Here is a 9519-nt window from a genome sequence, read left to right on the forward strand (position 1 = left end):
TTTGTCTATGCAGCTTGTCGGCTTGCTTCCAGTTGCAGTGCTATGCCCTCATCTTCCTGAGGTGATGTGGCTGTGTTATAACTCCGGTCATCTGAAGAAGTGGGCTGTGCCCACGAAAGCTTATGATAGAATCTACCTGTTTTGATTAGTCTATAAAGTGCTACCAGACCATTCGTTGTTTTTTTCTGTACAGACTAACTGGACTACCCTCTGAAGCTTCTGTGTTATACAGTAAGCCTATTCCTATGATATCACAAATAATCAACCTGTTCGCTTCTCCTTCTGTATTCTAACCAACTAAACTCCAAGGCTACGTCTAGACTGGCCACATAAGACGGAATAGGCATGCAAAGCAGGCAAGTCAGAATAGGGAAATCCGCGGGGGATTTAAATATCCCCCGTGGGATTTAAATAAACATGGCCGCCGCTTTTTTTCCGGCTTGGGGAAAAGCCGGAAAAGAGCGTCTAGACTGGCGCGATCCTCCGGAATAAAGCCCTTTTCCGGAGGATCTCTTATTCCTACTTGCAAGAAAAAAATGTGAAAAAGTAGTAGGAAAAGTTAAAGGGATAACATTTGGTAAAAAATAGGGGAGGGACAAAATTGCCATGGAAAATCTGAATAGCTGTATTCTGCTACAAAAACTTTGACTTTAGGACCCTGGTGCACTGATGCCACAGTCTCTTATGCTAATCAGTATATCATTATTTCCCTGTACTCCCCTGTCTATCCCCCTATCTACCTACTCTCTTTAGCCTTACATAGATTGTAAGATTCCCTGAGACAGGGAATGTTCTGTGTTTGTACAGCATTTAGCACAACAGAGTTGAGGTCCTAAGTGCTATGATAATGCAAATAGTAAATATTAAACTACACTATGGATAATTTAATCTAATATTCTAGGGTGAGTCTTAATCCCTTGCAGGGGTCAGGTGGGAATATTTACATTCAGTGCACTTTGTGTGGAGTTATCTCCCAAAGCATTATTGCCTATGCCAGTGGTTTTCAAACTTTTTTTTCTCGTGACTTTGTTGAAGAAAATTGTTGATGCTTGCAAACCAACATAATTTGACTAAAGTGTGAGCTCCGGGGTGGGGCTGAGGATAGTAGCTTTGGACTGTAGGATGGGGCTCCAGCTTTTGGGGGAGGGTCGCAACTGTGGAAGGAGGGGCTTATCTCAAGTGGCTCCAGGTCAGCAGTACAGCAGGAGTGTTAAGGCAGCTTCCTGCCTGTTCTGGCACCACAGACCCATATTACACCACAGGAGCAGCTAGCAGCAGGTTCCCAGCCAATGGGAATGTGGAGCCTAGTACTCAGGGCAGGGGCAGTGTGCAGACCCCTGTGCAGTCTTCCTCCCTCATCCCGAAGAGCCGGGTCTGCTGCTGGCTGCTTCTGGGATGCAGCAAAATCTGCAGACAGGCAGGAAGCATTCCTTAGCACCCCACTGATCACCCTGTAGCAACGAGACCCAGTGCCTGGCATTCTGCAACCCAGTACGCAGTCACAATCCCTACTTTAAAAACGCTACTGGGGCATTGTTCCAGACATTATGGCTAAGTCTAAACTACACCCCTCTGTCGGCAGAGGGATGTAAATTAGACGTTTCAAAAGTGCAAATGAGACAGGGTTTTAAATATCCCGTGCTTCATTTGCATAATCATGTCCTGGCGCTGTTTTGAACAAGCGCCATTTTGAAACTGAAACCGCGATTTAGACACAGTTTTTCCGACAACTGGGCGATTTTTCAAACGATCCTGTGCTCCTCATTGATTTTTCAAAAAAATCACCCCATTGTCGGAAAAACCACGTCTAAATCGTGGTTTCAGTTTCGAAATGGCGCTTGTTCAAAACAGCGTCAGGATGCGATTATGCAAATGAAGCATGGGATATTTAAATCCCCGCTTCATTTACACTTTCGATGCGTTTAATTAACATCCCTCTGCCAACAGGGGGTATACTTTAGACACACCCTATATCAGTATGTGACCCACACAGCAGTCCATTCCTATCTATTCTTTCCATATACCCTCACTCCCTCCTTGATGCCTTGCTTCTCCATTCAGACATATGCTGCACCATAATATAAATTCCACCACCTACAACATTGTCTGCCAAGGACTAGATCTGAGACCCTGAATCTTATTGCTCTTTTAACTAACACACACCTCTTGAATTCAAAGGCCATTGCAATGTGTTGAACCAGTGTACCCTTAGGCATTATTCCATGAGGTGAGAAGATCAAAAGTTTTTCAAAAGCAGTCTCCGCTCATTATCTTTATCTTACAGTATTGTGTAACTTTGATTTAAAGGGTTTATATTTTGTAAGATGAATCAAATCACACTGAAATACTGAAACAAGTGTTCCTGTTCCATTTAGTGCTTATCTTTGTTTTTCTATGCAAATGAAAGAACAAATAAAACAGAAATGCAGTACAATAACAGTATTCATATTTATGGATAAATAATTTTGCAATGCTATACAGTCTGTATTAGGGATGTGAATGGTTAATGGGTTAGCTGGTGGGAATTGGAATATATATATGACATTTATTGGTTCTTATTGAATACAAATACATAAGGCGGGTGCTTGTTCTGTTTTGGTTAAATGTCACAATTTTGTAATCAACTATTTGTTTGTTTATGCCATAGGTGGATTCAGTGCTTGTAGACAGACTAAATATGAAATTACTACCTGTACCTGCATAGTGAAGTCCCCTTAAAGATATGCATTCCTGGAAGTGTCATGGAAGGCCAGTAGATTCCTAGTTTTGCAAAACTGTTTTGCTTTTTACTTCTAATAAAGGTATCCTGTTAGAAATTATATTATTGCAAGACTAAATAAGAGCAATCAGTTTTTATTACTTGTAATGACTGACCTCTATGCTCACTAATTTTCTCTATTTCATCCTCTGATGAATGACTGCCTTTGCAACTAAGTTTGGCTACAGACATGGTAAGGGACAGTTATACTTGATTAACACACTTTTTTTCTTTTGTATCTTAGTTTTAAAATATTGTTGTCTTGATCCAAATGCAGGTATCAATAATATGAATATTCTGTTGCATTTAAGCCCAGTCTTGAAAACATTTATGCACATGTTTAATGATAAGTGTGTGAGCAGTCCCACTGAAGTTAGAAGTTGGGGACCAATGGCAGCTGAACATTTTAGAGAAGCCTATGATGTGTCTCCATCAAAGATGAACAGACAGAAGGATACACAAATGACCTCCCGGCTTGGCTTCATAGTGCCTAAGCTTTGGCAAAGCATAGAATATAAACCTGCATCTGGGGCTGACTATATTTCATACCTTCTAAGCTATATCTATCAATAAATTATATTTGTTTGAATAGTTTGTATTTCATCATATCTACATTCAATATTATTCAATATTCAATAATATTTTCTAAGTTGAAATTCTTCCTCTTTTATATTTGTAGAATAATTTTGTCTGTCAAATGAATGTATGTATGTGCTCTTTACCAGCAGAATGTTATTTGGCATCCTTGCCCATAACATGTACAAAAAGTACCCTCTCCCCTTTGGCAATAACAATATTTGGAGGAACTATCTGAATTTGGTAGAATCTGTTCTGTGAAGTTTGCTAGAGTGTAATGAGGTGTTTAATATCTTTTAAATTGGACCAAATATAGGAACGTTCCCTAGTAATTAGGGTTTCTGTAAGTTTCTAAATGGAGGTGGTCTTTGGAAGTGTGTGCGCACCAAACCCATAGTCTAGATTACACAATGCTTGTGTCTTCTCATGTGTTCTAGATATAGGTTATTCCAGTGGACTTTTATAGTGTTATTTAGTGGCAGACAACAGTGAGAGTATTTTCATTTCTACATGTAGGTAGGGATGTGAAGGACTAGTCGACTATCCAATAAGGAAATGCTTACTGGATAGTTGAGAGGATGCTTACTGGATAGTTGACTAGTCACTCCCGCTTCCCCCCCCCCCCCCACCCCCACCCACTTGCCGCCTCTATCCGAGAGAGGCAGCGAGGGAGGGGAGACGAGGGGGGTACTTAAAGTGCCAGTGCAGCACGAAGCCCAGGGTCAGCTGCTCCGTGCGGTGCTGCCACTTTGAATGCTGCAGGGAGCCCGGCGTCAGGCTCCTCATGGCATTTCAAAGCAGCAGTGCCGCATGGAACCCAGGATCAGCTGGGGACTCCACAGCTGACCCGGGGCTCCGTGCTGCACTGCTGCTTTGAAATGCCGCATGGAGCCCAGGATCAGCTGACTCAAGACTTCCCATGGCATTTCAAAGCAGTAGTGTGGTGTCGGGCTCCTTGCGGCATTTCAAAGCGGCAGCGCTGCACAGAGCCCAGGGTCAGCAAGGGAATCCCCAGCTGATCCTGGGCTTCAGCGCTTTCACCTTGGAAGTATAGCAAGAGCCCTGGGGCTGTTGCTACATTTCAAAGGCAGAAGCTCCCAATCGACTAATCAAATACTCTATACCAGGGGTTCCCAAACTTTTTGACATGGGGACCAGTAAATCCATTCACGAACTTTTGGAGGACTGATAACATATATTTGCATATTCATTACTCAAATTATGAATATTCAAATAAGTTGTTTCTGGTCCTCCCAAAGCCCCCGTGCCAGCTTTAGCAAAGCTTTTGATATGGTCACTCACAATATTCTTGCCATCAAGTTAAAGAATATGGATTGGGTAAATGGAGTATAAGACAGACAGAAAGCTGGTTAGACCAGGGTTTCCCAAACTTTTTACTCTAGTTGGAACCCTTTTTTTCCCCGTACTGTTTTTTGCAGCCCAAAAGTATAAACACATAAAAAACAAACTGAGAAAATACCAGACATATAACATGTCTGGTATTTTCTCATTAGGTACGTTTTATTATTACTAGATATATCAGTTTGTAGTTTCGAACTGCCTGGCTGCTAAATGTGCTCAGGCTGCATGAGTGTGTCTACCAGCCAGCCAGTTTGCAACTATTCGACGGGGTGGGGGGCACAATAGAATCCCCAGGCTGGACTCATTCGTGCTTTGTGGGGGAGGGGGGAAGCACCCCGAGATCAACATATGGCTGGGTCAGTCCCGCTCCTCCCCCCCCCCACTGCACCTCTGGCCAGCCCCACTTCCCCCAACCCCCTCCCAGACAGCCAGTTCTCCCCTGCTTCTCCTCCCAATATCCCTTGGCCAGCCCTGCTGCCCGCGTCCAGCCCTGCTTCTGGCGGCCGCTTCTCACCCCCTCTTTCTCCCCCCACATCTTCCTCAGCCAGCTCCCTACCCCTGACCTGGTGCCCCCCGGCAGCCCTGCTTCCACCAGCCCCCCAATCTCTGCCAGCCAGCCCCAATGCCCCAGGCAAGCCCTGCTTCCGGCAGCCACTTCTCCCCTACTCCTCCTCCTGATCTCGCAGCCAGCCCTGCTTCTGCCGGCTGCCCCTCCACCCCAAATCTCCAAAGCCCGCCCTGATTCCCCCATCCAGTGCTGCTTCTGGTGACCAGCTCTCCCCTCCTCCTTCTCCTCTCCTCTTCCCCCCCCCCCCCACCCCGGCCAACCTCTCCTAGCTATGCCTCTGCCAGGAGCCAGAACATCGGGCTGCAGGTTATGCCCAGGCCGGCCAAGGGCTTGGCAGATCCAGTGCCACATGGGCACTCCGGGAGCCTGGAACACCCTGGCAACCACGCTGAGGCCCAGTATCTTTTTCCTGCGGCCTGGTAGTGAGCCGCGGCCCATAGTTTGGGAAGCGTTGCTCTATACTTAACATCATAGAACACTAGAACTGGAAGGGACCTCGAGAGGTCATCAAGTCCAGTCCCCTGCCCTCACAGCAGGACCCAATACCATCTAGACCATCCCTCATAGATTCCTATCTAACTTGCTCTTAAATATCTCCAGAGATGGAGATTCCACAACCTCCCTAGGCAACTTATTCCAGTGTTATCCTTACTTGTGAGAGAGTTGTGCACTTGATCATGCCATAACTGGTATTACATTTTTCCAGTATTGTGACAGAATGCAGCAGTGAACGCATCCAAGGTGGCCCAGCGGGACAGTTTACCTTCTGAGATCAGAGGCATTTAGTCTAGTATGGCTGTGCATGGGGGAACAGATAAGCCTACACTTCAGTCACTTAGATGCTAAGTATTTATCCAGAGAAGCTAATTGGGGATAGTTATCTAATCAGGCTGGTGGACTGGATGGGATAAAAAGCCAAATAGTCCACCCACCCAAGTTGATGATGAGGTACAGAAAGGAATTGCCAGGCCAAAGAGAAAGAAAGAACTGAGCAAGGGTAGCTGAGCCCAGTCACACAATGGCCTCAGAGAAGGAGATCTCTGTTCCCCTCAGGTCTTGAGAAAAGGGCTAAAAGCACTATGGATATTGTAAATAGACTGTTGTAGCTGGACTGTAGTGATATTTATGGAGTGAACATGAAATTAAAGGTCAGTAACTACACATCTGGTGGAGTTGGTGCAGTATCTGCAGGGAAGAAGACAGGGACAGAGCTATGTCCTGTAACAGATATATATGGAGAGTTTTACTGCTCCATAAAAGGGATGACGTTGGAGATTTTTTTCAAGTTTTTGTGTAGAATAACTGGGGTATTGACAAAAATAGGTAACTTTAGAAAGAACTGTTAATGATAACTCTAGCAAATATGTGTCATCAGAATGGTATGCATCTTTTTTTAATCATTAATAATTTTATCAAAGAGTGGAATGTTAAGTGGAAAATGGATTTACCTTAATGTCAAGTTTGCAGGAAAAAATGTTGAATTAGGCAGGATTATGGGAGCTGTGGTATCTAGGAAGTTACACTAACAATTTCTCATACTTGGGGGTACAAGTTAATAATTCACCAGATTCTTAATATTTCAGGCAGAGATGTTTACAGAATGTGAATAAAGTATTCTGGATTCCGAATCACAAGGAACTCAATTGTTCAGCACTTAGTCATATCACTTGGACTTCAACATTTTCTTGATATTAGTGGAACTATTCACATAAATAAGGATTCTACAGTCAGGCTCAAAACAGTTACATAACTTACTAGTGTATGTACTAGAAAAGGTAGAGTAACTCATCTTAAACACCAGTCTTTTAAATTCAGAGTCACAGCGGGGGTACTGACGGACCCAGCACGAACCAGGACCGAGCCGGTATGCTTGCACATCGGCTCTTGAGCACTTTAAATGCAGAGCCATAGTGGGTTTAGCTGTCAGACCTGGCACGAGCCTTGCCTGAGCCAGTGTGCTTGCAAGCCAGCTCCCAAAATACTTTAAATACAGAGGTGCAGGAGGGTGGGCGGGGGATTGCGTGTAGCCTATAGTGTTAACCTATAAACATCAACTTATTGGTTAATCGTTTAACCAGCTACACTATTACATCCCTAGTGAGTGTCTCTCTTTTTTTTTCTTCTGTTTCTCAGACCACATCAGAGAGGGGGTTTCGTGTTCTCTTTCCTTGAGAGCCAGGTCAGTGAGGTTTTGCTTGTTACTTTGTTTTTGTTTCCCACCTATGTGTGGCCCTGATTGATTTTCTTCCAGTCCATCAGTGACCCACGACCCAGAAAAAGTACCCCAGCCCTGCATGTAAAAAGTTCTCTGGGGGCCTTTGCTTCTGCCTCTGAACAAATGCACTGCTGCTTTGCTCTAGGCTTTGGGATGCTTATCTTCTCCATAATCCCAACTATCTTGCTTGTAGGACTTGATCACTAGGTGTGCTTGGAATATACCTAACATTGCACAAAAAAGGCTTTAACCCAGTGATTAAGGTACTCAGGACCCTAGTTCAGTGCCTTCCTCCCTCTAATGAGAAGAAATCATTTGAACAGGGAGTTCCCACCTCTGTGGTGAGTGTCCTCATAAATAGAGTATGGGGTAGTTTTATGCAGGGCTCTCTCAATCTCACTTATAAAAGCTGTTCCGTTTTACTGGAATAATATTAATTGGAGCCAGAAAAATCATGAGTATCTCTTGTAATCTAATATTTAGAATATTCACCTGAGATCTACAGAACCGATGTTCAAATCCCTTCTCATCAAGCATGGGGAAAAGTGAAGTAGGAGCCCCATACCTTAGCCACTAGACTACAGGGAGAATTTTCTCCACCAAGGGTGTGTCTAGACTACATGCCTCCTTCGACGGAGGCATGTAGATTAGCCAGATCGGAAGAGGGAAATGAAGCCGCGATTAAAATAATCGCGGCTTCATTTAAATTTAAATGGCTGCCCCGATCTGCCGATCAGCTGTTTGTCGGCAGATCGGGGGAGTCTGGACGCGATGCCCCGACAAAGAAGCCTTTCTTCATCGACACAGGTAAGCCTGGTTTCACGAGGCTTACCTGTGTCGATGAAGAAAGGCTTCTTTGTCGGGGCATCGCGTCCAGACTCCCCCGATCTGCCGACAAACAGCTGATCGGCAGATCGGGGCAGCCATTTAAATTTAAATGAAGCCGCGATTATTTTAATCGCGGCTTCATTTCCCTCTTCCGATCTGGCTAATCTACATGCCTCCGTCGAAGGAGGCATATAGTCTAGACACACCCTAAATGACCATTTTGTGTGGAGTTAGAAAGACACCCAACTCATTCTGACAAGACCGTGCTTGGATAACTACCTAAACTGCTTGACTCCAGACGAAAGAGTTCCCAGCTGTGGATCGCAAGCTGAGACAGAACATTCCTGCAGCCTGCACTAAGTGCCAATCTCCAGGGAAAATTTATACATGGATGTCAAATGAAACTTCCTCTTAGGGAGGCTAGTCTCCTATCTAGCTCTTCTGGACAAGGCTATCCCCATATGGATGCTTTCAGCCACTTCTCCAATCATGGCCTGGCCAGGATGGGGGAAGCTGAGAGTTCAGCCCTTCTTCCCATGCTCCAATAGGGGTAGGGGCTGAGAGCTCAGCCCTGACCAGGATCATGGTAGAGCTCTTGTCTTTGGCTTGTCCCTCCCACATTCTACCTCCTCTGCCCGTAACCGACACCATTCTACCTCTTCCCCATGGCCTTGCTCCCATTCCTCCTCCTCTCTACTTGTTTCCTCTCTCCTCCTGCCATTGTAGCCCTGACACCAGAAAAGCTCCATGTCCCCACCACAGCCCCTGTGGGGATGAAGAGCAGCTTGGCTGTGCCCAAGGGAGATTTTTCTGGGGGCCCCAAATCTGTCAGTGCCCCCTACCCAGCAAGGTGAGCTTTTTGGAGACTTAGTCTCCCGCAGCCTCCATTACATTCCATGGCTGTGTCTACACTTTTCCGGAAAAGGGATGTAGATTAGACAAGTTGGAATTGCAAATGAAGCGGGGGATTTAAATATCCCCCGCTTCATTAGTATAAACATGGCTGCAGCTTTTTTCCGGCTCGAGGCTTTGCCGGAGAAAAGTGCCAGTCTAGACGGGATCTTTCGGAAAATAAAGCCTTTTCCAAAAGATCTCTTATTCCTGATTTTAAATCCCCCGCTTCATTTGCAATTCCGACTTGTCTAATCTGCATCCCTTTTCCAGAAAAGGGGTGCAGTGTAGACACAGCGCATGGGTTTAGGACACATCCCT

Source organism: Pelodiscus sinensis, chromosome 8, assembly GCF_049634645.1.
Source record: "Pelodiscus sinensis isolate JC-2024 chromosome 8, ASM4963464v1, whole genome shotgun sequence".
Classification (NCBI taxonomy): Eukaryota; Metazoa; Chordata; order Testudines; family Trionychidae; genus Pelodiscus; species Pelodiscus sinensis.